This window comes from Hyperolius riggenbachi, chromosome 11 (assembly GCF_040937935.1).
Source record: "Hyperolius riggenbachi isolate aHypRig1 chromosome 11, aHypRig1.pri, whole genome shotgun sequence".
Classification (NCBI taxonomy): Eukaryota; Metazoa; Chordata; class Amphibia; order Anura; family Hyperoliidae; genus Hyperolius; species Hyperolius riggenbachi.
The window spans coordinates 99,243,711-99,270,984 of NC_090656.1; the positions used below are offsets into that span (position 1 = coordinate 99,243,711).

Sequence of the window (27,274 nt, forward strand, 5' to 3'; positions counted from 1 at the left end):
CTCCTGAAGTCTACGACTAGTTCAACAGTCTTTGCGGCATTGAGAACTAGGTTATTGTCTCTGCACCAGTTACAGATTCTCTCAACTTCGCTGCGGTACTCATGCTCTCCGTTGCTGCCAATTAGGCCGATGATAGTGGTGTCATCTGCAAATTTGATGACTTTCACAGAGTCGGCGGATGATATGCAATTGTTGGTATAGAGGGAGAACAGTAGCGGTGACAGTACACAGCCTTGTGGAGCCCCTGTGTTGGTGGTTCTGACACTGGAGTAGCAGTTACCAAGCTTCACCTGTTGCGTCCTGTTTGTTAGGAAGTCCTTGATCCGTGCTCGGAGGGTGGGATCTACTCCGAGCTGCGTCAGGTTGGTGAGCAGGATGTCTGGGCAGATTGTGTTGAACGCCGAGCTAAAGTCCAGAAACAGGACCCTAGCATAGGAGGCAGGGTTGTCTAGGTGCTCCGTGATGTATGCCAAGCTGGCATTGATGGCGTCCTCCACTGATCTGTTAGCCCTATAAGCAAATTGGAGCTGATCAAGGTGAGCGTCCGTGTACTTCTTCAGGTGGGCAAGGACCAGCCGCTCAAGGAGCTTCATAATGTTGGAGGTTAGGGCCACTGGTCGGAAGTTGTTGTGCTCCGAGCTGCCGGGTTTCTTGGGGACTGGTACAATTGCGGACCGCTTGAAACAGGAGGGAACTGCACCATCCGATAGTGACCGCTCGAATAGGGAGGTGAGCACAGGGGCTAACTGATCAGCACAGGTTCTCAGGCAGATCGACGACACACCATCTGGGCCAGAAGACTTCCTGGGATTCAGTTTACGGAGGTGCCGGAGAACCTCTGATTCATGAACAGAGACAGGAGCCAGGGCACCGAGTTCACTCGAGGGGGGGTCACCTTAGCCGAGGCTGATTGGTCCACGTGCATGTTTGGATGATGCTCGAACCTACAGTAGAACTGTAATGATCGCTGCTGCAGCAGCTATTGCTGGAAGTAGTGCTGCAGCTCAGGCAGTTCTGATCTATTTCCATGCAAGCTGTATAGCTTTGTCTGTCTTTCCCTGCTGTCAGCTTGTGACTGATTATCATTCACCTGTGTGGGAATCTGCATGTCTGCTCCCATTGGATGACCTCAGTATAAAGATCTGCTTCCTGCAGGGTTTCCTTGGGTTTTCATAGCTTCAGCTTAAGCCTGTCTTGCTGTCGCTTTAGCCCCCGATCGTGTTTCTTGTTAAAGATACTTTGCTGGTCTTTGCATCATATATTGTTTCATTGCCAATATATATGCATACCAGCACGTTTATTATTTTCCTTGTATTTGTGTTACGTTGATATATCAGTGTTGCTGATATATACGTACACGAACTGTTTATTTCCTGTGTTCAGTTAGTCAGTTTTCCAGCACGTTTTGGTAGTTTGCGCGTACCGTGAACACCCGTGCTGAGCTAGTTATCCTGTTCCTGGTCCTGTTTGTGGATTGCGTTCATCTCTGCGAAGAGATAACGAATCCTTCTGAATCCTGTTCTGTTACTGTTTGTGGATTGCGTTCATCTCTGCGAAGAGATAGCGAATCCTTCTGAGTCCTGTTCCCTGTATTACTCCAGTCCTAGTCAGCGTTCCTGCTTATGTCATATATCGGTTCATTGCCGATATATACATATGTTAGTCAGACGTTACAAATAGTTTCATTGATAGCTGTAATTGTAATACGCTAGGAAAACATACTTATTGTATATTTATCTGTGTTACGTTCACCTATCTTGATCCTGCTATTTTCTGACTGTCCTGTCCTGTCTTTGTGAGGCACGCCATCGCCGCAGCGCATTGGCTGCCTCATTCCAGTCTGTCTGGTTTTGGACGCTTGCTGTCGCTAAGTAGCCGCTAGCTAGCAAGCGTTCATTCTGTCTACCTGTCCTGATCTCCTCAGTTCTGGTTTATGCGCTCAGCGCTACTTTGCGCTGAGACGTTATAACGAAAGCATTGTTTGTGGCTGTCAGATCTGCACCGGCTCTGTGCGCCACAATCTCCTATTGGAGTCAGTCCTCCCCTCCACTATACTAGGGATAGCCTGTTTCCTTGTGCTGGTGTGTGTACCTCCTCCACGCCAGCTCATGCGTTGCATGCTGACTGTGGAGAATACACCACCAAGCCTAACATTATGAAAACCCCATTACCAATCCCCATTGTGGGGGGGATTCCCAGAAAGTATGACACTGTTAATTATGGTTCCTGTTCCTTTAAGAAATTTGAAGAACTTAGCTCTGAAACAGAAAATGAGTTTTTCTCTGAATGTGCCAGGTTCCTGACCAATCCTGATCTCCAAGCGACTCCTGTTTCAACCTGGGCACTCCAACTAAGTTATATTTTGTTTAAAGGGGAATTATTACAGTGGGCATTTGATGTTCTTAATCATTCCGATTTGAAAGATAGACCGCTGGAATTTCTAGCGTTTGTGATCCATAACTGGTTGCGCATAGATCCATTGCCTTTTCCTCTTAATGAACTCCTGGCAGCAGGCCAATCAGCTACTCCTTCAATTGCTTGCAAAAATGTTCAGCAAGCAGAAAGTGTTACTGATAATTTTCCTGCAGCCTTGAATAAATCACCAAGAACAGCAGGGAAAACAGCAGGGTCTAAGGCCAAACGCAAACGTTCTAAGAAACGTGTCCGATCTGCAGAGTCGTTATCCTTAGCGACTGAGACCTATAATGAGATTCTGCCATTAACAGATAATGAAATGCAATTGTCTTTCAGGGGAGTTAAATGGACTTATGAAACTACTAATGAACTTTCCACCCTGGCTAGGGAAAATAAAGATTTTTGTTTAAAAAAATTATCTGAGTATGATTATGAGGAGATATTACAGAGTATTGAACAAATCAACTTATTTGTAAAGCAAGGAAAGTTTGCATACACTACAGTTCAGCACTTGCTACAGGTATTGGAGATTCTTAGGAATAAGGAATCTGCCAATCACCTGCTAATTAACCCAATATATGTCCCTGCTACAATCATATCTGCAAACCATGATCTGCCTGTTAAGTATGCTTGGAATCCTCCATTTGAGAAAGGAGAGATGGAAGCTCTGGTCAATGAATGGAAGAATGATTCAAGTTCATTTTGTCAATTTTACAGTGCAAAAAGTGAATTGGTATTGAATGCATGCATTAAGTCTGCCTATAACCTAATAAAAACTGGTGTGTGTGAGTATGACTTTGTGGCTCCATTGATTGATGTGTGGGAACTGATTTTGGATGATTTTTTTGTGACTCCGAATTCGCAAATTTGGCGTTCTGACCCGCCTGCTTCAGCACCTTTGGCTGATTCAGCAGGTGATTCGGAGCTCTTTTTGTGTGAAATTGAAGTTCCTGCAATTCCACCCTGTACCATGGATAACTCAGTGTTACTTACCAGTAAAACAGAAGCCACTGATACATTCTTAACCTTGCCCTGCGCAAATTTCTCAGCAGAGAATCCAGAGGTCCTGCTGACTTCCGAGTCCAGCCTAGCCAGTACTCATGACTCTTTGTTTAGTGAAACAGACACCAGAAAAATCTTGCCTGTCTCTGCAAACACTTCTGCAGAAATTACCTGTGTTAATAAAGTTCAACTCCTGTCTGATCCAGCAGATGCGCAAACATTGTGTCTTGATCTTCCTGTTTCTACACCTCGCTCTAGTTTCGTGAATAGCTCAGAGCATCTGCTATGTGAACCTGAAATCGCAGAATTATTACCTTGTTCAGAAAATTTTCCAATAAATTTGCCCTGTACCATGAATTGTGCAGTAGATCTCTCCAATGAAACTCAGGTCACAGAATCATTTTGCTGTCCAGCAGGTGCTTCCATGGTTTTGCCCTGCAATATGGACTGTTCAGTGATCCTGTCCAGTGAAGCTGTGGTCGCAGAGTCTTATGCTTCACCCAGTATTTTGGATACTTTAAACCCTCTAGCAGAGGAGGCTGAAGCACTGCTTACCTCAGTTGGTGTTGCAGTAATATTCACTTGTCTAGCAGCTGTTTTGGAATTACAGTCTGCTCTAATAAAACTTGATGAATTTCTGCCCAGCAAAGCAGAAGCCATTGAAATATTGTCCTCGTCAGCAAGTGTGTCAGATACCTTGCCCTGTACACAGTCTGATTTAACCAATGTTGTTGAGTCCCTCTCCAGTGTTGTAACAGCCGAGGAACTCCAGCCCTGTCCTCTGAATGTTTCAGAAGTCTTGCCCTGTAACATGGATAATTCTGATTCTCTGGTCAAAATAATAGAAATCTCAGAATTTCAGTCTGGTCTGATGAGTGTTCCTGAAACCCAGCCCTGTATCCTGAAAGATTCTAGTTCTCTGGCCGCTGTGGCAGAGGTTCCAGAGTCCTCTTCCTGTCCAGGGAATTCCTCAGTTTTGCCTAGTCCAGTGGGGGCTGCTGCAATACTGACTTGTTCTGCAGCGCCTCATGAGCTCCAATCCAGTGTATTAAATGAGTCTCTGTCCAGTCCAGAGGTAGTTGTGGAGTCCCTATCTGGTTCAGTGCATACATCAGAAGATTTGTCCTGTTTTGTTGGTGCCCCTGAATCTGATTTGTTTCTGACTTTGCTGGAATCAGCGACATCTAAGTCTGATCCAGCATTCTCGTGTAAAAGTCCAGTGGTTCCGAAGTTTAGTCATGATGATTTTTTTTTGGCCAGTCCTGGTTTTGGTCCTGTCTTGGCTGACCCTGAGGCTCACAGTTCCTTGACATGCCCAGAGGTTTCTCTTGTGCCAGTGTGCCCAGATGTTCTTTGTGTGCCAGAATGCCCAAGTGTGTTTAAGGTGTTAGCGTGCTCTGATGCTTCCTTAGTGGGAACATGTTCTGATGTTGCCAGTCTGCCTGCATGCCCAGAGATGGTTCTGGTCCCTGAAAGCCCTGATATTGATGTTTGTCCTTGTGGCCCTGACTCGGGAATTGCCCTAGGTTCCATAGGGGTTCTTGATAGTTCTCCATGTGAGCCTAAGGGGCATTCTGACCTATGGGGATCTCTTTGGAGCTTCAAGGTGTTCTGGGAGGTCTCTGAGAAAACTTGTCCTGGTGCCTTGGACTGGTTCAACAGTGGGTTTTGTGTTGGTAAAGACAGTACCGGTGGGCATTGCAAAGGCTTTGGCGTTTCTGAACGGTTCCTGGAAGGCGGTGGGTATCGCTCAGGGAGTTTCGGAGGGCTTTCTTCTGGAAATCATGGTTCTGATGGGTGTCACACTGGGGCTTGTAGTACTGATGGGCATGGTTCTGTAGGTTCTGGTTCTGATGGGTCCAGTCTTGTGGGGACTGATTCTGGAATTCGGTCTTGCCGGGCTGTCCCGGTCATCATGAATTATCAGTCAGACTGTTTTGTTGGAAATTTCAGTTTTGAAAAGCGTCTGGAATCCGCTTTTAAAGGCGGGGGTACTGTAATGATCGCTGCTGCAGCAGCTATTGCTGGAAGTAGTGCTGCAGCTCAGGCAGTTCTGATCTATTTCCATGCAAGCTGTATAGCTTTGTCTGTCTTTCCCTGCTGTCAGCTTGTGACTGATTATCATTCACCTGTGTGGGAATCTGCATGTCTGCTCCCATTGGATGACCTCAGTATAAAGATCTGCTTCCTGCAGGGTTTCCTTGGGTTTTCATAGCTTCAGCTTAAGCCTGTCTTGCTGTCGCTTTAGCCCCCGATCGTGTTTCTTGTTAAAGATACTTTGCTGGTCTTTGCATCATATATTGTTTCATTGCCAATATATATGCATACCAGCACGTTTATTATTTTCCTTGTATTTGTGTTACGTTGATATATCAGTGTTGCTGATATATACGTACACGAACTGTTTATTTCCTGTGTTCAGTTAGTCAGTTTTCCAGCACGTTTTGGTAGTTTGCGCGTACCGTGAACACCCGTGCTGAGCTAGTTATCCTGTTCCTGGTCCTGTTTGTGGATTGCGTTCATCTCTGCGAAGAGATAACGAATCCTTCTGAATCCTGTTCTGTTACTGTTTGTGGATTGCGTTCATCTCTGCGAAGAGATAGCGAATCCTTCTGAGTCCTGTTCCCTGTATTACTCCAGTCCTAGTCAGCGTTCCTGCTTATGTCATATATCGGTTCATTGCCGATATATACATATGTTAGTCAGACGTTACAAATAGTTTCATTGATAGCTGTAATTGTAATACGCTAGGAAAACATACTTATTGTATATTTATCTGTGTTACGTTCATCTATCTTGATCCTGCTATTTTCTGACTGTCCTGTCCTGTCTTTGTGAGGCACGCCATCGCCGCAGCGCATTGGCTGCCTCATTCCAGTCTGTCTGGTTTTGGACGCTTGCTGTCGCTAAGTAGCCGCTAGCTAGCAAGCGTTCATTCTGTCTACCTGTCCTGATCTCCTCAGTTCTGGTTTATGCGCTCAGCGCTACTTTGCGCTGAGACGTTATAACGAAAGCATTGTTTGTGGCTGTCAGATCTGCACCGGCTCTGTGCGCCACAATCTCCTATTGGAGTCAGTCCTCCCCTCCACTATACTAGGGATAGCCTGTTTCCTTGTGCTGGTGTGTGTACCTCCTCCACGCCAGCTCATGCGTTGCATGCTGACTGTGGAGAATACACCACCAAGCCTAACAAGAACTCATTGAGCTCTTCCGCTAGCCGAAGGCTCGGTGTCCCAGACTGAGGTGCGGGTTTAAAGTTCGTGGCAGCTCTCAGGCCCTTCCATACCTCCCGTGTATTGTTTGATTGGAGGCAGAGCTCCAGCTTGTCGGAGTAGGCCCTCTTTGCTAATCGCAGTTCTCTTTTCAGGGCGTACCTGTCCTCTCTGTATTCCTCAGGGGAGCCAGACCTGTGTGCTTCCTCTTTGCGTTTCCGGAGTCGGCGGAGCTTATCGTTGAACCAAGGCTTATTGTTGGGGAAAATCCTGAAGGTCTTGGATGGGATACACACTTCTTCGCAGAAGCTGATGTAGGAGGAGACATTCTCGGCCCATTCGTCAAGGGAGGGTGCCTCCAGGGTTGTCCAGTCGGTGGTGCCAAAACAGGCTTGGAGTTCCAGTTTTGCTTCTGCTGTCCATTTTTTGATGGTTTTAACTGTGGGCTTTGAGGTCTCCAGGAGCCGCCTGTATGTGGGGATCAGGTGGATTGTGTTGTGGTCGGAGTTTCCCAGAGGGGCACCTCGGGTGGCCTTGTGTCACGATCTGTTCCTGCTGGTGACGTTTGTGAACTGTATGGACTTCCTCTGTTCACCAGCAGATGTCCCCTCATTTCAAGAACATTTTACATTCCTCCTGAAGTTCCCTCTGCCCACCAGCAGAGGTCTCTGTATTCAAGAACTGTGTCTCTGCAGCCTTGGAAGAGGTCACATGACCATCCTGCAGAGTATATAAGTCCAGCTACAACAGAACACTGTTGCTAGTTCATTGATGTGGATAGCCCTAGAGCCTGTGTTCTGGTCATTGCTCCTGTTACCTGCTTCCTGATACCTGTTTCCTGTTACCTGTAACCTGTCTGCCTGTTACCTGATTGCTTGATTCCCTGGTTTATGATATTGGCTTTGTCTGACTATTCTTCTGCTCACTGATTGTATTGCTTGATGTCCTGGTATCTGATCTCGGCTTGTTGACTAACCTATTGCCTGCTGCATATGTCCTGCGCTTGGTTGTATATTATCCTGTGTATATATTAGTTAGTTAGCTTAGTTAGACAGGGTTCGGGGTTCACTGTGTGCACACTGTATATATTATTATTGGTTTGTGTATGTCTGATCGCAAGACAATTGCCTGCAATCATATTGCTAGTTGTACAATTCATTTGTATTTATGTTCATGCACCAATTGCAGCATCACTTGTGTATATATCCTGTCCTTGTAAATAAATCATTACTTTATTTCACATTTACCCTGGTTTTGGTCTTCAGTATTTCCACATTAAGTGACATTCTGCATTCAGTGCAAATCTGCATGCACTGCTCGTTACAGAATGAACTAGCCAAAACAGTCACTAGGAAATACTGAAGGTTCATTTGTTCCAGCCATGGGGTTAAACTGGACTCCGCAGGACATAGATTACTTTGCCATATTTGCAGAGGAGGATAGAAAACACTGTTATAAAGAGTTTTTAGATTACTCTTATGATGAATTGCAGCAATTAATTTCACAAATTAATTATTTTGTGCAGCAAAATATTTTTTCAGTGTCTGATGTACAAGCCCTGCTGCAAATTCTGCAAAGTCTCTTGGTAGCTAAAAATCCAGCTACAACAACCTATTATCAGCCTAATCAACAGATTAAGCCAATTAACCCTTTAAGCTATGTTCAGAGTAATCTATCTGCTCCCATTAAAAGTGACTGGGACCCTCCGTTTGGAAAATGGGAAATTGAGTGTCTGTTTAATGATTTGAATGATGATTGGAGGTCTTTTATTAGCTATTATGCTCAAAAAGATGAACAATTTGTTTCCGCATGTATAAAATCTGCAAAAACTTTGGTTGATTTGGGTGTATGCATGCAAAGGTCTGTTTCTCCTTTAATTGATGCATGGGAGAGAGTTCTGTCCACTTACTTTCCTTCTGCTAATATTTCTAATGACCAGCTCACACAGTGCTCAGTGGCTAAACCTGCTTCTAATCACAAGTCAGTTCCCCTTCAGACTGCAAAAAGATCTACACCTTGGTTAAAGCAGTATCCAGTTACATACCAAGAGCCTGTTCTCGCTTTGAGAACTGTCAAGAAAGCAAAGCATAAACGGAAATACTTCCCAACTTCATCTATTCACCATTCACTACCTGTTGCACCAGATCCAGGTGGAATCACCTTACAAACTTTGACACCAAAGCCTGCAGAACCTTGCTTCCAGCCACCTGCAGACTCTTGCACCCAGCCACCTGCAGACTCTTGCTTCCAGCCGCCTGCAGACTCTTGCTTCCAGCCGCCTGCAGACTCTTGCTTCCAGCCGCCTGCAGAACCTCTCGTCCAGCCTGCTGCAGAACCTCTCGTCCAGCCTGCTGCAGAACCTCTCGTCCAGCCTGCTGCAGAACCTCTCGTCCAGCCTGCTGCAGAACCTCTCGTCCAGCCTGCTGCAGAACCTCTCGTCCAGCCTGCTGCAGAACCTCTCGTCCAGCCTGCTGCAGAACCTCTCGTCCAGCCTGCTGCAGAACCTCTCGTCCAGCCTGCTGCAGAACCTCTCGTCCAGCCTGCTGCAGAACCTCTCGTCCAGCCTGCTGCAGAACCTCTCGTCCAGCCTGCTGCAGAACCTCTCGTCCAGCCTGCTGCAGAACCTCTCGTCCAGCCTGCTGCAGAACCTCTCGTCCAGCCTGCTGCAGAACCTCTCGTCCAGCCTCCTGCAGACTCTTGCACCCAGCCGCCTGCAGACTCTTGCACCCAGCCGCCTGCAGACTCTTGCACCCAGCCGCCTGCAGACTCTTGCACCCAGCCACCTGCAGACTCTTGCACCCAGCCGCCTGCAGACTCTTGCACCAAGCCACCTGCAGAACCTTTCATCCAGCCACCTGCAGAACCTTTCATCCAGCCACCTGCAGAACCTCTCATCCAGCCTCCTGCAGACTGTTGCACCCAGCCTCCTGATGAACTTTGCATACAGCCATCTGCAGAACCTTGTCTCCAGCTTCCTGCAGACTCTTGCTTCCAGCCGCCTGCAGACTCTTGCACCAAGCCACCTGCAGAACCTTTCATCCAGCCACCTGCAGAACCTCTCATCCAGCCTCCTGCAGACTGTTGCACCCAGCCTCCTGATGAACTTTGCATACAGCCATCTGCAGAACCTTGTCTCCAGCTTCCTGCAGACTCTTGCTTCCAGCCGCCTGCAGACTCTTGCTTCCAGCCGCCTGCAGAAACTCTCATCCAGCCGCCTGCAGAAACTCTCATCCAGCCGCCTGCAGAAACTCTCATCCAGCCGCCTGCAGAAACTCTCATCCAGCCGCCTGCAGAAACTCTCATCCAGCCGCTTGCAGAACCTCTCATCCAGCCTCCTGCAGACTGTTGCACCCAGCCGCCTGATGAACTTTGCATACAGCCATCTGCAGAACCTTGTCTCCAGCTGCCTGCAGACTCTTGCATCCTGCCAGCAGAACTTTGCATCCAGCTTGCAGAAACCTGTATTCAGCTCACAGTCTTCTTACTTTCGGTACAGCAGTGGTTAACTTCATCTCTTCCTGCCAGATCTTTGCAAACTACAATTTCTGACATGTCTACACAGCCTACAGCTCCTGCCAAGTCTGCAAGGGACAGCACTTCGCTCCAGCCACTGCCAACCAGTTTACCAGCCTGTCCAGGTGCATCTTTGCCAACCAGTCCAGCTGCATCTCTGTCACCAGGTCCAGCAGAAAGTTTGCTATCCTGCCCAGCTACATCTTTTCCATCTTGTGCAGCTGCATCTTTGCCAACCAGTCCAGCAGTAAGTTTGCCAGCCCGTCCAGCTGCATCTCTGCCCTCCTGTCCAGCTGCATCTCTGCCCTCCTGTCCAGCTGCATCTCTGCCCTCCTGTCCAGCTGCATCTCAGCCATCCTGTCCAGCTGCATCTCTGCCAACAGGTACAGCGGAAGTTTTGCTTCAGCTCGCACAGGCTTTGCGTCAGCCCGCACAGACTTTGCTTCAGCCCGCACAGACTTTGCTTCAGCCCGCACAGACTTTGCTTCAGCCCGCACAGGTTTTGCTCCAGCCCGCACAGGATATGTTTCAGCTTGCACAGACTGTATTGGGGTGTCTACCAACGGTCCAGCCAGGTGCTCAGCCAACGGTCCAGCCAGGTGCTCAGCCAACGGCCCAGCAAGGTGCTCAGCCAACGGCCCAGCCAAGCGCTCAGCTAATGGTCCAGACCCCTGAAGCCAGCCAGCCCGTTGCCACCCTGCCTGAAGCCAGCCAGCCTGTTGCCACCCTGCCTGAAGCCAGCCAGCCTGTTGCCACCCTGCCTGAAGCCAGCCAGCCTGTTGCCACCCTGCCTGAAGCCAGCCAGCCTGTTGCCACCCTGCCTGAAGCCAGCCAGCCTGTTGCCACCCTGCCTGAAGCTTTCCAGCCTGTTGCCACCCTGCCTGAAGCTTTCCAGCCTGTTGCCACCCTGCCTGAAGCTTTCCAGCCTGTTGCCACCCTGCCTGAAGCTAGCCAGCCTGTTGCCACCCTGCCTGAAGCTAGCCAGCCTGTTGCCACCCTGCCTGAAGCTAGCCAGCCTGTTGCCACCCTGCCTGAAGCTAGCCAGCCTGTTGCCACCCTGCCTGAAGCTAGCCAGCCTGTTGCCACCCTGCCTGAAGCTAGCCAGCCTGTTGCCACCCTGCCTGAAGCTAGCCAGCCTGTTGCCACCCTGCCTGAAGCTAGCCAGCCTGTTGCCACCCTGCCTGAAGCTAGCCAGCCTGTTGCCACCCTGCCTGAAGCTAGCCAGCCTGTTGCTACCTTGTTTGATGCCCACCCTCTAAAGACTTTTGTTGATGCCCACCCTCAGACTTTTGTTGTTCCTCAGCTCCTACAGACTTCTGACAACAAAGCCCAGTTTTGCAGACCTCTGCTAAAGCCAAATCGGTTGTCCTGGTGGAGGTATACTATTGAACTGTTTGGCTGGAGACTTGTTTACATGCTGTCCTTCCTGCTGGTGTCTAGTCCACTGCCCTGCTTGATGACATCTGCTACCTGGTTCTGCCTGCTGCCTTTCCTGATATCTGGTTCCTGGTCCTGCCTGCTTCCGTTTCTGATGACATCTGGTTCCTGGTTCTGCTTGCTGCCTTACCTGATGACATCCAGTTCCTGGTTCTGCCTGCTGCCTTTCCTGATATCTGGTTCCTGGTTCTGCCTGCTGACGTTCCTGATGACATCTGATTCCTGGTCCTTCCTGATGTTCTTCAGACTGCTGTGCATCTTGCCTTGTTGCCTGACGGTCTCCAGTCTGCTGTCTGTCTTTTCGCCCAATGTTTCTTGGGACCCAGGTGGATGTGAATTGGTAGTCTGGTGGAGCGTCCTGAGGCCGCTCCTCAAGGGGGGGGTACTGTCACGATCTGTTCCTGCTGGTGACGTTTGTGAACTGTATGGACTTCCTCTGTTCACCAGCAGATGTCCCCTCATTTCAAGAACATTTTACATTCCTCCTGAAGTTCCCTCTGCCCACCAGCAGAGGTCTCTGTATTCAAGAACTGTGTCTCTGCAGCCTTGGAAGAGGTCACATGACCATCCTGCAGAGTATATAAGTCCAGCTACAACAGAACACTGTTGCTAGTTCATTGATGTGGATAGCCCTAGAGCCTGTGTTCTGGTCATTGCTCCTGTTACCTGCTTCCTGATACCTGTTTCCTGTTACCTGTAACCTGTCTGCCTGTTACCTGATTGCTTGATTCCCTGGTTTATGATATTGGCTTTGTCTGACTATTCTTCTGCTCACTGATTGTATTGCTTGATGTCCTGGTATCTGATCTCGGCTTGTTGACTAACCTATTGCCTGCTGCATATGTCCTGCGCTTGGTTGTATATTATCCTGTGTATATATTAGTTAGTTAGCTTAGTTAGACAGGGTTCGGGGTTCACTGTGTGCACACTGTATATATTATTATTGGTTTGTGTATGTCTGATCGCAAGACAATTGCCTGCAATCATATTGCTAGTTGTACAATTCATTTGTATTTATGTTCATGCACCAATTGCAGCATCACTTGTGTATATATCCTGTCCTTGTAAATAAATCATTACTTTATTTCACATTTACCCTGGTTTTGGTCTTCAGTATTTCCACATTAAGTGACATTCTGCATTCAGTGCAAATCTGCATGCACTGCTCGTTACACCTTGTATGCGTTCTTGTGGACCGTGTAGCAGTGGTCCGGGATGTTACCGTTTCTGGTAGGGCAGGTTATGTGCTGCTTGTAGCGGGGCATCTCATGTCTCAGGTTCACCTTGTTAAAGTCGCCCAGGATGATGATCAGAGCCTCAGGGAGGGATGTCTCCCACCGCGAGATATAATCACTGAGGGCTTGCAGTGCAGTCTTGGGGCATGCGTCGGGAGGGATATAGACCCCAACGAGGACAAGGGAAGAGAACTCCCTGGGGGAGTATTGAGGCCTGCAGTTTATGGCCATAAACTCCACGTCTGGGGTGCAGGTCTTGTTGAGAGTGGTCATGTTGGAGCACCAGGAGGTGTTGATATAAAAGCATATGCCCCCACCTCTCGTTTTCCCAGAAAGGGCTGCGTCCCGGTCTGCTCTTAGGAGGTTGTAGCCTGGTACGTGTAGAGAATTGTCGGGGGTGCTGTCGCTCAGCCAGGTCTCAGTGAAACAGAGAACAGGGGTGTTCTCCCTAATCTGGGGTTTGCTACCAAGTAGGAGAAGCAGCTCGTCCAGTTTGTTGGGGAGTGAGCAGACTTTTGCAAGTAGGATGGCAGGGACGGGAGAGCGTAGACCTTTCCTTTTGAGGCGAACCAGGGCTCCTACCCTCCTGCCCCTGTGACGGCGTTTGTTCGGTGCCCGTTTGGAGACGAGGTGTTCGATATGGGCGGTGACCACACTCCACAAGAGCGAGCCCCATGGAGGCTTGGGGCTGTCTGGTGGTTCCCATTTGAGAAGGGCTTCCCTCGATAGTGTATTGTGTGACCGTTCAGGGCCCATGGCACCGATGGGAGGTGGTGCTAGGGTTCAGGGCAGAGGGAGGCGTGGGCAGGTCGTGTGAAGCAGGGCAGCGTAGCCCAGCATGGTCGAGAGGCTGGAGGGGGGTAGTGGGTCCCCAGGAACAGTGCAGAGTCCGAGTCAGACTGCGGCCCGTTTGGCATCAGGCTGGCCCAGCACAGGGTATGGACCAGGTGATGTGGAGCGGTCAGACCAGCGGGATGGAATGGCAGGCGGGCAGCACTGCACAGAAGGATGGGATGGAAGGCAGCACCGCACAGCACAGCATAGGTGAGTTGGTATTAAGGAGCAGGCAGCACACCCAGTATGGAGATAGATGGGTCTATGGGTGGAGTGATAGGTAGATGGTATGGAGCAGGCAGCAGCGGGCTGAGCAGGCACAAGATAGTGGGGGCCAGATCCAGCAGTATTTGGGGTGCAGGCAGTAAGACTCACCCTGGATGAGAAGGTTCAGGCAGTGAGACTCACCCTGGTTGAGCTGTCCCCGGCAGGAGGATATACAGCCGCTGGCAGAAGTGTGCCCAGGCTGGTCGCGGGGGTCCCGGGTCCTGGAGATTGATCCCTGCTCTCACCGACCAGAGGTGAGCAGGGGGGCCTTGTGATGGGAGCTTAACCCGCACTTGCCTAGCCAAAACTTCTTCAAGTAAAAATGCTGCTTCTACAATAAGAAACATTGTATAAAACTTAATTACTAAGCCACAGCACCTACATGACATATAATAGTGACTGGCTTCTGTGGCACAAAACTCATTGGTTTTGCCACAGCTTTCATTATCATATTTTGGAAGTTGCACAACATTCTTTTCAACAATTTTGTCCTAAAAGTTTTCCACTCCCTTTTAGGTGGACTATGTGTATACTCTTAGGCAGGGAAAAGTAGGCCTGAAAGACTATTGAAAAAAAAATGTTAAAAAACTGAGAATGCAAATGCAAAGAAAAAAGAGTGCTGTGCCACAATAACCAATAACTATATTGCAGCGTGTGGGCGCTGTGGCTTAGTTGGTTAAAGCGCCTGTCTAGTAAACAGGAGATCCTGAGTTCGACTCTCAGCAGTGCCTTTGCTCATCTTATTATCACCAAGTCATTGCCTGCTGTTTACATCCCAGATTTTCGGGATCACGTCTTTGAGCTTCACCCATATTTGCTCACAGGAAACTTGCATTCCCTATGCCCACTGTTTCCACCACATCTGAACAAAGACATTTTCTTATCAGTTTGGTTTGATGTACTACCTTCCATCTCTGACAATAGGTAAAGGTCACTAACAAGTCTTTTGGGATGCTATGCTCAACATGGATGGGAGCTTAACCCGCACTTGCCTAGCCAAAACTTCTTCAAGTAAAATTGCTGCTTCTACAATTAGAAACATTGTATAAAACTTAATTACTAAGCCACAGCACCTACATGAAATATAATAGTGACTGGCTTCTGTGGCACAAAACTCATTGGTTTTGCCACAGCTTTCATTATCATATTTTGGAAGTTGCACAACATTCTTTTCAACAATTTTGTCCTAAAAGTTTTCCATTCTCTTTTAGGTGGACTATGTGTATACTCTTAGGCAGGGAAAAGTAGGCCTGAAAAACTATTGAAAAAAAAATGTTAAACTGAGAATGCTAATGCAAACAAAAAAGAGTTCTGTGGCACGATAACCAATATCTGTATTGCAGTATGTGGGTGCTGTGGCTTAGCTGGTTAAAGCGTCTGTCTAGTAAACAGGAGATCCTGAGTTCAACTCTCAGCAGTGCCTTTGCTCATCTTATTATCACCAAGTCATTGCCTGCTGTTTACATCCCTGATTTTCGGGATCACGTCTTTGAGCTTCACTCATATTTGCTCACAGGAAACTTGCATTCGCTATGCCCACTGTTTCCACCACATCGGAACAAAGACATTTTCTTATCAGTTTGGTTTGATGTACTACCTTCCATCTCTGACAATAGGTAAAGGTCACTAACAAGTCTTTTGGGATGCTATGCTCAATATGGATGGGAGCTTAACCCGCACTTGCCTAGCCAAAACTTCTTCAAGTAAAATTGCTGCTTCTACAATAGGAAACATTGTATAAAACTTAATCACTAAGCCACAGCACCTACATGAAATATAATAGTGACTGGCTTCTGTGGCACAATACTCATCGGTTTTGCCACAGCTTTTATTATCATATTTTGGAAGTTGCACAACATTCTTTTCAACAATTTTGTCCTAAATTTTTCAATTCTCTTTTAGGTCAACTATGTGTATACTCTTAGGCAGGGAAAAGTAGGCCTGAAAAACTATTGAAAAAAAAGTTAAAAGACTGAGAATGCAAATGCAAAGAAAAAAGAGTGCTGTGCCATAATAACCAATAACTGTATTGCAGCATGTGGGCGCTGTGGCTTAGTTGGTTAAAGCGCCTGTCTAGTAAACAGGAGATCCTGAGTTCGACTCTCAGCAGTGCCTTTGCTCATCTTATTATCACCAAGTCATTGCCTGCTGTTTACATCCCAGATTTTCGGGATCACGCCTTTGAGCTTCACCCATATTTGCTCACAGGAAATTTGCATTCGCTATGCCCACTGTTTCCACCACATCTGAACAAAGACGTTTTCTTATCAGTTTGGTTTGATGTACTACCTTCCATCTCTGACAATAGGTAAAGGTCACTAACAAGTCTTTTGGGATGCTATGCTCAACATGGATGGGAGCTTAACCCGCACTTGCCTAGCCAAAACTTCTTCAAGTAAAATTGCTGCTTCTACAATAAGAAACATTGTATAAAACTTAATTACTAAGCCACAGCACCTACATGAAATATAATAGTGACTGGCTTCTGTGGCACAAAACTCATTGGTTTTGCCACAGCTTTCATTATCATATTTTAGAAGTTGCACAACATTCTTTTCAACAATTTTGTCCTAAAAGTTTTCTATTCCCTTTTAGGTGGACTATGTGTATGCTCTTAGGCAGGGAAAAGTAGGCCTGAAAAACTATTGAAAAAAAATGTTAAACTGAGAATGCTAATGCAAACAAAAAAGAGTGCTGTGGCACGATAACCAATATCTGTATAGCAGTATGTGGGTGCTGTGGCTTAGCTGGTTAAAGCACCTGTCTAGTAAACAGGAGATCCTGAGTTCAACTCTCAGCAGTGCCTTTGCTCATCTTATTATCACCAAGTCATTGCCTGCTGTTTACATCCCATATTTTCGGGATCACGTCTTTGAGCTTCACCCATATTTGCTCACAGGAAACTTGCATTCCCTATGCCCACTGTTTCCACCACATCTGAACAAAGACATTTTCTTAGCAGTTTGGTTTGATGTACTACCTTCCATCTCTGACAATAGGTAAAGGTCACTAACAAGTCTTTTGGGATGCTATGCTCAATATGGATGGGAGCTTAACCCGCACTTGCCTAGCCAAAACTTCTTCAAGTAAAATTGCTGCTTCTACAATAGGAAACATTGTATAAAACTTAATCACTAAGCCACAGCACCTACATGAAATATAATAGTGACTGGCTTCTGTGGCACAATACTCATCGGTTTTGCCACAGCTTTTATTATCATATTTTGGAAGTTATACAACATTCTTTTCAACAATTTTGTCCTAAATTTTTCCATTCCCTTTTAGGTCGACTATGTGTATACTCATAGGCAGGGAAAAGTAGGCCTGAAAAACTATTGAAAAAAAAAGTTAAAAGACTGAGAATGCAAATGCAAAGAAAAAAGAGTGCTGTGCCACAATAACCAATAACAGTATTGCAGCATGTGGGCGCTGTGGCTTAGTTGGTTAAAGCGCCTGTCTAGTAAACAGGAGATCCTGAGTTCAACTCTCAGCAGTGCCTTTGCTCATCTTATTATCACCAAGTCATTGCCTGCTGTTTACATCCCAGATTTTCGAATCACGTCTTAGAGCTTCACCCATATTTGCTCACAGGAAACTTGCATTCGCTATGCTCACAGGAAACTTGCATTCGCTATGCCCACTGTTTCCACCACATCTGAACAAAGACATTTTCTTATCAGTTTGGTTTGATGTACTACCTTCCATCTCTGACAATAGGTAAAGGTCACTAACAAGTCTTTTGGGATGCTATGCTCAACATGGATGGGAGCTTAACCCGCACTTGCCTAGCCAAAACTTCTTCAAGTAAAATTGCTGCTTCTACAATAAGAAACATTGTATAAAACTTAATTACTAAGCCACAGCACCTACATGAAATATAATAGTGACTGGCTTCTGTGGCACAAAACTCATTGGTTTTGCCACAGCTTTCATTATCATATTTTGGAAGTTGCACAACATTCTTTTCAACAATTTTGTCCTAAAAGTTTTCCATTCCCTTTTAGGTGGACTATGTGTATACTCTTAGGCAGGGAAAAGTAGGCCTGAAAAACGATTGAAAAAAAAATGTTAAAAAACTGAGAATGCAAATGCAAAGAAAAAAGAGTGCTGTGCCACAATAACCAATAACTGTATTGCAGCATGTGGGCGCGGTGGCTTAGTTGGTTAAAGCGCCTGTCTAGTAAACAGGAGATCCTGAGTTCAACTCTCAGCAGTGCCTTTGCTCATCTTATTATCACCAAGTCATTGCCTGCTGTTTACATCCCAGATTTTCGGGATCACGTCTTTGAGCTTCACCCATATTTGCTCACAGGAAACTTGCATTCGCTATGCCCACTGTTTCCACCACATCTGAACAAAGACATTTTCTTATCAGTTTGGTTTGATGTACTACCTTCCATCTCTGACAATAGGTAAAGGTCACTAACAAGTCTTTTGGGATGCTATGCTCAACATGGATGGGAGCTTAACCCGCACTTGCCTAGCCAAAACTTCTTCAATTAAAATTGCTGCTTCTACAATAAGAAACATTGTATAAAACTTAATTACTAAGCCACAGCACCTACATGAAATATAATAGTGACTGGCTTCTGTGGCACAAAACTCATTGGTTTTGCCACAGCTTTCATTATCATATTTTGGAAGTTGCACAACATTCTTTTCAACAATTTTGTCCTAAAAGTTTTCTATTCCCTTTTAGGTTGACTATGTGTATACTCTTAGGCAGGGAAAAGTAGGCCTGAAAAACTATTGAAAAAAAAATGTTAAACTGAGAATGCTAATGCAAACAAAAAAGAGTGCTGTGGCACGATAACCGATAACTGTATAGCAGCTTGTGGGCGCTGTGGCTTAGTTGGTTAAAGTGCCTGTCTAGTAAACAGGAGATCCTGAGTTCAACTCTCAGCAGTGCCTTTGCTCATATTATTATCACCAAGTCATTGCCTGCTGTTTACATCCCAGATTTTCGGGATCACGTCTTTGAGCTTCACCCATATTTGCTCACAGGAAACTTGCATTCCCTATGCCCACTGTTTCCACCACATCTGAACAAAGACCTTTTCTTATCAGTTTGGTTTGATGTACTACCTTCCATCTCTGACAATAGGTAAAGGTCACTAACAAGTCTTTTGGAATGCTATGCTCAACATGGATGGGAGCTTAACCCGCACTTGCCTAGCCAAAACTTCTTCAAGTAAAATTGCTGCTTCTACAATAAGAAACATTGTATAAAACTTAATTACTAAGCCACAGCACCTACATGAAATATAATAGTGACTGGCTTCTGTGGCACAAAACTCATTGGTTTTGCCACAGCTTTCATTATCATATTTTGGAAGTTGCACAACATTCTCTTCAACAATTTTGTCCTAAAAGTTTTCCATTCCCTTTTAGGTGGACTATGTGTATACTCTTAGGCAGGGAAAAGTAGGCCTGAAAAACTATTGAAAAAAAAATGTTAAAAAACTGAGAATGCAAATGCAAAGAAAAAAGAGTGCTGTGCCACAATAACCAATAACTGTGTTGCAGCATGTGGGCGCTGTGGCTTAGTTGGTTAAAGCGCCTGTCTAGTAAACAGGAGATCCTGAGTTCAACTCTCAGCAGTGCCTTTGCTCATCTTATTATCACCAAGTCATTGCCTGCTGTTTACATCCCAGATTTTCGGGATCACGTCTTTGAGCTTCACCCATATTTGCTCACAGGAAACTTGCATTCGCTATGCCCACTGTTTCCACCACATCTGAACAAAGACATTTTCTTATCAGTTTGGTTTGATGTACTACCTTCCATCTCTGACAATAGGTAAAGGTCACTAACAAGTCTTTTGGGATGCTATGCTCAACATGGATGGGAGCTTAACCCGCACTTGCCTAGCCAAAACTTCTTCAAGTAAAATTGCTGCTTCTACAATAAGAAACATTGTATAAAACTTAATTACTAAGCCACAGCACCTACATGAAATATAATAGTGACTGGCTTCTGTGGCACAAAACTCATTGGTTTTGCCACAGCTTTCATTATCATATTTTGGAAGTTGCACAACATTCTTTTCAACAATTTTGTCCTAAAAGTTTTCTATTCCCTTTTAGGTTGACTATGTGTATACTCTTAGGCAGGGAAAAGTAGGCCTGAAAAACTATTGAAAAAAAAATTTTAAACTGAGAATGCTAATGCAAACAAAAAAGAGTGCTGTGGCACGATAACCAATATCTGTATTGCAGTATGTGGGTGCTGTGGCTTAGCTGGTTAAAGCGCCTGTCTAGTAAACAGGAGATCCTGAGTTCAACTCTCAGCAGTGCCTTTGCTCATCTTACTATCACCAAGTCATTGCCTGCTGTTTACATCCCATATTTTCGGGATAACGTCTTTGAGCTTCACCCATAATTGCTTACAGGAAACTTGCATTCGCTATGCCCACTGTTTCCACCACATCGGAACAAAGACATTTTCTTAGCAGTTTGGTTTGATGTACTACCTTCCATCTCTGACAATAGGTAAAGGTCACTAACAAGTCTTTTGGGATGCTATGCTCAATATGGATGGGAGCTTAACCCGCACTTGCCTAGCCAAAACTTCTTCAAGTAAAATTGCTGCTTCTACTATAGGAAACATTGTATAAAACTTAATTACTAAGCCACAGCACCTACATGAAATATAATAGTGACTGGCTTCTGTGGCACAATACTCATTGGTTTTGCCACAGCTTTTATTATCATATTTTGGAAGTTGCACAACATTCTTTTCAACAATTTTGTCCTAAATTTTTCCATTCCCTTTTAGGTCGACTATGTGTATACTCATAGGCAGGGAAAAGTAGGCCTGAAAAACTATTGAAAAAAAAAGTTAAAAGACTGAGAATGCAAATGCAAAGAAAAAAGAGTGCTGTGCCACAATAACTGCTAATAAGCATATGGGTGCTGTGGCTTAGTTGGTTAAAGCGCCTGTCTAGTAAACCGGAGATCCTGAGTTCAACTCTCAGCAGTGCCTTTGCTCATCTTATTATCACCAAGTCATTGCCTGCTTTTTACATCCCAGATTTTCGGGATCACGTCTTTGAGCTTCACCCATATTTGCTCACAGGAAACTTGCATTCCCTATGCCCACTGTTTCCACCACATCTGAACAAAGACATTTTCTTATCAGTTTGGTTTGATGTACTACCTTCCATCTCTGACAATAGGTAAAGGTCACTAACAAGTCTTTTGGGATGCTATGCTCAACATCAGAATCAGAATCAGAATCAGAATCAGATTTATTTCGCCAAATACAGCAAGCGCAATATTCGGAATTATTTGTGGTACACATGGCATAACATAGTATAGGACAAGACACATGACACAGACAATTTAGGAAACTACAGTAATGCTGTACGTAACAGAAACAGGGTAATGGTGTGCATACAGAAACTGGGTAATGGTGTGCATACAGAGACTGGGTCGACAGATAGTATTTAAGTTCCTGCCATGCAGGAGCAGTCCACTAGTACTAATAGACATAATAATGATGGTGATGGTGGCCCCAGTACAGACCCGGAGAGAACTGACTGAGAGTCCCCGCTAGGGCCTGCCAGTGGGCGGGCCCAACGGGGGAAGGTTGGAGTTAAGCAGCCGAACCGCTTGGGGAAAGAAGGTGTTCTTCCGTCTGGTGGTTTTGCATGGTATAGTCCTGTAGCGACGGCCCAGGGGGAGTAGCTTGAAATAGCGGCTGCCTGGGTGGGAGGGGTCACAGGAAATCACAGTGGCCCTCCTCAGCATCCTAGTGGAATGGAGGAGATCAAGAGGTGGAAGAGGAGATCCGATGATTCTCTCTGCGTCAGCTATGACTCTCTGCAGTTTGTGTTTGTCGCTGGCCGTTGCGCCCGCGTGCCAGACGATGATTGAGGAGCAGAGGATGGATTCTATAGTGGCAGTATAGAAGCTGGTCAACAGTTCCCTGGGCATGCCGAATCTCTTTAGTTGGCGCAGGAAGAACAACCTCTGCTGAGATTTCTTCTGTATATTGGTAGTGTTTTGCCCCCACTTCAGATTGTTAGTGAGGGTCGTGCCTAGGAAGCGCACGGATGTCACCCTAGAGACTTCGGTACCCCCAATAAGGACAGGTGGGAGAGGGGGAGGGTTCCTCCTGAAGTCTACGACTAGTTCAACAGTCTTTGCGGCATTGAGAACTAGGTTATTGTCTCTGCACCAGTTACAGATTCTCTCAACTTCGCTGCGGTACTCATGCTCTCCGTTGCTGCCAATTAGGCCGATGATAGTGGTGTCATCTGCAAATTTGATGACTTTCACAGAGTCGGCGGATGATATGCAATTGTTGGTATAGAGGGAGAACAGTAGCGGTGACAGTACACAGCCTTGTAAAACGCCCGAGGGTTGGTGGTTCTGACACTGGAGTAGCAGTTACCAAGCTTCACCTGTTGCGTCCTGTTTGTTAGGAAGTCCTTGATCCATGCTCGGAGGGTGGGATCTACTCCGAGCTGCGTCAGGTTGGTGAGCAGGATGTCTGGGCAGATTGTGTTGAACGCCGAGCTAAAGTCCAGAAACAGGACCCTAGCATAGGAGGCAGGGTTGTCTAGGTGCTCCGTGATGTATGCCAAGCTGGCATTGATGGCGTCCTCCACTGATCTGTTAGCCCTATAAGCAAATTGGAGCTGATCAAGGTGAGCGTCCGTGTACTTCTTCAGGTGGGCAAGGACCAGCCGCTCAAGGAGCTTCATAATGTTGGAGGTTAGGGCCACTGGTCGGAAGTTGTTGTGCTCCGAGCTGCCGGGTTTCTTGGGGACTGGTACAATTGCGGACCGCTTGAAACAGGAGGGAACTGCACCATCCGATAGTGACCGCTCGAATAGGGAGGTGAGCACAGGGGCTAACTGATCAGCACAGGTTCTCAGGCAGATCGACGACACACCATCTGGGCCAGAAGACTTCCTGGGATTCAGTTTACGGAGGTGCCGGAGAACCTCTGATTCATGAACAGAGACAGGAGCCAGGGCACCGAGTTCACTCGAGGGGGGGTCACCTTAGCCGAGGCTGATTGGTCCACGTGCATGTTTGGATGATGCTCGAACCTACAGTAGAACTCATTGAGCTCTTCCGCTAGCCGAAGGCTCGGTGTCCCAGACTGAGGTGCGGGTTTAAAGTTCGTGGCAGCTCTCAGGCCCTTCCATACCTCCCGTGTATTGTTTGATTGGAGGCAGAGCTCCAGCTTGTCGGAGTAGGCCCTCTTTGCTAATCGCAGTTCTCTTTTCAGGGCGTACCTGTCCTCTCTGTATTCCTCAGGGGAGCCAGACCTGTGTGCTTCCTCTTTGCGTTTCCGGAGTCGGCGGAGCTTATCGTTGAACCAAGGCTTATTGTTGGGGAAAATCCTGAAGGTCTTGGATGGGATACACCCTTTTTCGCAGAAGCTGATGTAGGAGGAGACATTCTCGGCCCATTCGTCAAGGGAGGGTGCCTCCAGGGTTGTCCAGTCGGTGGTGCCAAAACAGGCTTGGAGTTCCAGTTTTGCTTCTGCTGTCCATTTTTTGATGGTTTTAACTGTGGGCTTTGAGGTCTCCAGGAGCCGCCTGTATGTGGGGATCAGGTGGATTGTGTTGTGGTCGGAGTTTCCCAGAGGGGCACCTCGGGTGGCCTTATATGCGTTCTTGTGGACCGTGTAGCAGTGGTCCAGGATGTTACCGTTTCTGGTAGGGCAGGTTATGTGCTGCTTGTAGCGGGGCATCTCATGTCTCAGGTTCACCTTGTTAAAGTCGCCCAGGATGATGATCAGAGCCTCAGGGAGGGATGTCTCCCACCGCGAGATATAATCACTGAGGGCTTGCAGTGCAGTCTTGGGGCATGCGTCGGGAGGGATATAGACCCCAACGAGGACCAGGGAAGAGAACTCCCTGGGGGAGTATTGAAGCCTGCAGTTTATGGCCATAAACTCCACGTCTGGGGTGCAGGTCTTGTTGAGAGTGGTCATGTTGGAGCACCAGGAGGTGTTGATATAAAAGCATATGCCCCCACCTCTCGTTTTCCCAGAAAGGGCTGCGTCCCGGTCTGCTCTTAGGAGGTTGTAGCCTGGTACGTGTAGAGAATTGTCGGGGGTGCTGTCGCTCAGCCAGGTCTCAGTGAAACAGAGAACAGGGGTGTTCTCCCTAATCTGGGGTTTGCTACCAAGTAGGAGAAGCAGCTCGTCCAGTTTGTTGGGGAGTGAGCAGACATTTGCAAGTAGGATGGCAGGGACGGGAGAGCGTAGACCTTTCCTTTTGAGGCGAACCAGGGCTCCTACCCTCCTGCCCCTGTGACGGCGTTTGTTCGGTGCCCGTTTGGAGACGAGGTGTTCGATATGGGCGGTGACCACACTCCACAAGAGCGAGCCCCATGGAGGCTTGGGGCTGTCTGGTGGTTCCCATTTGAGAAGGGCTTCCCTCGATAGTGTATTGTGTGACCGTTCAGGGCCCATGGCACCGATGGGAGGTGGTGCTAGGGTTCAGGGCAGAGGGAGGCGTGGGCAGGTCGTGTGAAGCAGGGCAGCGTAGCCCAGCATGGTCGAGAGGCTGGAGGGGGGTAGTGGGTCCCCAGGAACAGTGCAGAGTCCGAGTCAGACTGCGGCCCGTTTGGCATCGGGCTGGCCCAGCACAGGGTATGGACCAGGTGATGTGGAGCAGTCAGACCAGCGGGATGGAATGGCAGGCGGGCAGCACTGCACAGAAGGATGGGATGGAAGGCAGCACCGCACAGCACAGCATAGGAGAGTTGGTATTAAGGAGCAGGCAGCACACCCAGTATGGAGATAGATGGGTCTATGGGTGGAGTGATAGGTAGATGGTATGGAGCAGGCAGCAGCGGGCTGAGCAGGCACAAGATAGTGGGGGCCAGATCCAGCAGTATTTGGGGTGCAGGCAGTAAGACTCACCCTGGATGAGAAGGTTCAGGCAGTGAGACTCACCCTGGTTGAGCTGTCCCCGGCAGGAGGATATGCAGCCGCTGGCAGAAGTGTGCCCAGGCTGGTCGCGGGGGTCCCGGGTCCTGGAGATTGATCCCTGCTCTCACCGACCAGAGGTGAGCAGGGGGGCCTTGTGATGGGAGCTTAACCCGCACTTGCCTAGCCAAAACTTCTTCAAGTAAAAATGCTGCTTCTACAATAAGAAACATTGTATAAAACTTAATTACTAAGCCACAGCACCTACATGACATATAATAGTGACTGGCTTCTGTGGCACAAAACTCATTGGTTTTGCCACAGCTTTCATTATCATATTTTGGAAGTTGCACAACATTCTTTTCAACAATTTTGTCCTAAAAGTTTTCCATTCCCTTTTAGGTGGACTATGTGTATACTCTTAGGCAGGGAAAAGTAGGCCTGAAAGACTATTGAAAAAAAAATGTTAAAAAACTGAGAATGCAAATGCAAAGAAAAAAGAGTGCTGTGCCACAATAACCAATAACTGTATTGCAGCATGTGGGTGCTGTGGCTTAGTTGGTTAAAGCGCCTGTCTAGTAAACAGGAGATCCTGAGTTCAACTCTCAGCAGTGCCTTTGCTCATCTTATTATCACCAAGTCATTGCCTGCTGTTTACATCCCAGATTTTCGGGATCACGTCTTTGAGCTTCACCCATATTTGCTCACAGGAAACTTGCATTCCCCATGCCCACTGTTTCCACCACATCTGAACAAAGACATTTTCTTATCAGTTTGGTTTGATGTACTACCTTCCATCTCTGACAATAGGTAAAGGTCACTAACAAGTCTTTTGGGATGCTATGCTCAACATGGATGGGAGCTTAACCCGCACTTGCCTAGCCAAAACTTCTTCAAGTAAAATTGCTGCTTCTACAATAAGAAACATTGTATAAAACTTAATTACTAAGCCACAGCACCTACATGAAATATTATAGTGACTGGCTTCTGTGGCACAAAACTCATTGGTTTTGCCACAGCTTTCATTATCATATTTTGGAAGTTGCACAACATTCTTTTCAACACTTTTGTCCTAAATTTTTCCATTCCCTTTTAGGTCGACTATGTGTATACTCATAGGCAGGGAAAAGTAGGCCTGAAAAACTATTGAAAAAAAAAGTTAAAAGACTGAGAATGCAAATGCAAAGAAAAAAGAGTGCTGTGCCACAATAACCAATAACTATATTGCAGCGTGTGGGCGCTGTGGCTTAGTTGGTTAAAGCGCCTGTCTAGTAAACAGGAGATCCTGAGTTCGACTCTCAGCAGTGCCTTTGCTCATCTTATTATCACCAAGTCATTGCCTGCTGTTTACATCCCAGATTTTCGGGATCACGTCTTTGAGCTTCACCCATATTTGCTCACAGGAGACTTGCATTCGCTATGCCCACTGTTTCCACCACATCTGAACAAAGACATTTTCTTATCAGTTTGGTTTGATGTACTACCTTCCATCTCTGACAATAGGTAAAGGTCACTAACAAGTCTTTTGGGATGCTATGCGCAACATGGATGGGAGCTTAACCCGCACTTCTCTAGCCAAAACTTCTTCAATTAAAATTGCTGCTTCTACAATAGGAAACATTGTATAAAACTTAATTACTAAGCCACAGCACCTACATGAAATATAATAGTGACTGGCTTCTGTGGCACAATACTCATTGGTTTTGCCACAGCTTTCATTATCATATTTTGGAAGTTGCACAACATTCTTTTCAACAATTTTGTCCTAAAAGTTTTCCATTCCCTTTTAGGTGGACTATGTGTATGCTATTAGGCAGGGAAAAGTAGGCCTGAAAAACTATTGAAAAAAAATGTTAAAAAACTGAGAATGCAAATGCAAAGAAAAAAGAGTGCTGTGCCACAATAACCAATAACTGTATAGCAGCATGTGGGCGCTGTGGCTTAGTTGGTTAAAGCGCCTGTCTAGTAAATAGGAGATCCTGAGTTCAACTCTCAGCAGTGCCTTTGCTCATCTTATTATCACCAAGTCATTGCCTGCTGTTTACATCCCAGATTTTCGGGATCACGTCTTTGAGCTTCACCCATATTTGCTCACAGGAAACTTGCATTCGCTATGCCCACTGTTTCCACCACATCTGAACAAAGACATTTTCTTATCAGTTTGGTTTGATGTACTACCTTCCATCTCTGACAATAGGTAAAGGTCACTAACAAGTCTTTTGGGATGCTATGCTCAACATGGATCGAAGCTTAACCCGCACTTGCCTAGCCAAAACTTCTTCAAGTAAAATTGCTGCTTCTACAATAAGAAACATTGTACAAAACTTAATTACTAAGCCACAGCACCTACATGAAATATAATAGTGACTGGCTTCTGTGGCACAAAACTCATCGGTTTTGCCACAGCTTTCATTATCATATTTTGGAAGTTGCACAACATTCTTTTCAACAATTTTGTCCTAA

General features: G+C 46.5%; 10 non-coding genes across 10 annotated transcripts; all 10 read left to right on the forward strand.

The window, feature by feature from the left end:
* The first annotated feature begins 14,572 nt into the window (after window positions 1-14,572).
* Window positions 14,573-14,646, forward strand: TRNAT-AGU (transfer RNA threonine (anticodon AGU)). Its single transcript has one exon. It is a non-coding gene; the product is annotated as a tRNA-Thr (tRNA).
* A 1,310-nt stretch (window positions 14,647-15,956) lies between these two features.
* TRNAT-AGU (transfer RNA threonine (anticodon AGU)) lies at window positions 15,957-16,030 on the forward strand. Its single transcript has one exon. It is a non-coding gene; the product is annotated as a tRNA-Thr (tRNA).
* A 617-nt stretch (window positions 16,031-16,647) lies between these two features.
* Window positions 16,648-16,721, forward strand: TRNAT-AGU (transfer RNA threonine (anticodon AGU)). Its single transcript has one exon. It is a non-coding gene; the product is annotated as a tRNA-Thr (tRNA).
* A 619-nt stretch (window positions 16,722-17,340) lies between these two features.
* TRNAT-AGU (transfer RNA threonine (anticodon AGU)) lies at window positions 17,341-17,414 on the forward strand. Its single transcript has one exon. It is a non-coding gene; the product is annotated as a tRNA-Thr (tRNA).
* A 1,338-nt stretch (window positions 17,415-18,752) lies between these two features.
* TRNAT-AGU (transfer RNA threonine (anticodon AGU)) lies at window positions 18,753-18,826 on the forward strand. The gene has a single exon. It is a non-coding gene; the product is annotated as a tRNA-Thr (tRNA).
* Window positions 18,827-19,447: 621 nt separating this feature from the next.
* TRNAT-AGU (transfer RNA threonine (anticodon AGU)) lies at window positions 19,448-19,521 on the forward strand. The gene has a single exon. It is a non-coding gene; the product is annotated as a tRNA-Thr (tRNA).
* A 618-nt stretch (window positions 19,522-20,139) lies between these two features.
* Window positions 20,140-20,213, forward strand: TRNAT-AGU (transfer RNA threonine (anticodon AGU)). The gene has a single exon. It is a non-coding gene; the product is annotated as a tRNA-Thr (tRNA).
* A 5,141-nt stretch (window positions 20,214-25,354) lies between these two features.
* TRNAT-AGU (transfer RNA threonine (anticodon AGU)) lies at window positions 25,355-25,428 on the forward strand. The gene has a single exon. It is a non-coding gene; the product is annotated as a tRNA-Thr (tRNA).
* Window positions 25,429-26,047: 619 nt separating this feature from the next.
* Window positions 26,048-26,121, forward strand: TRNAT-AGU (transfer RNA threonine (anticodon AGU)). The gene has a single exon. It is a non-coding gene; the product is annotated as a tRNA-Thr (tRNA).
* A 620-nt stretch (window positions 26,122-26,741) lies between these two features.
* TRNAT-AGU (transfer RNA threonine (anticodon AGU)) lies at window positions 26,742-26,815 on the forward strand. The gene has a single exon. It is a non-coding gene; the product is annotated as a tRNA-Thr (tRNA).
* The last annotated feature ends 459 nt before the right edge of the window (window positions 26,816-27,274 follow it).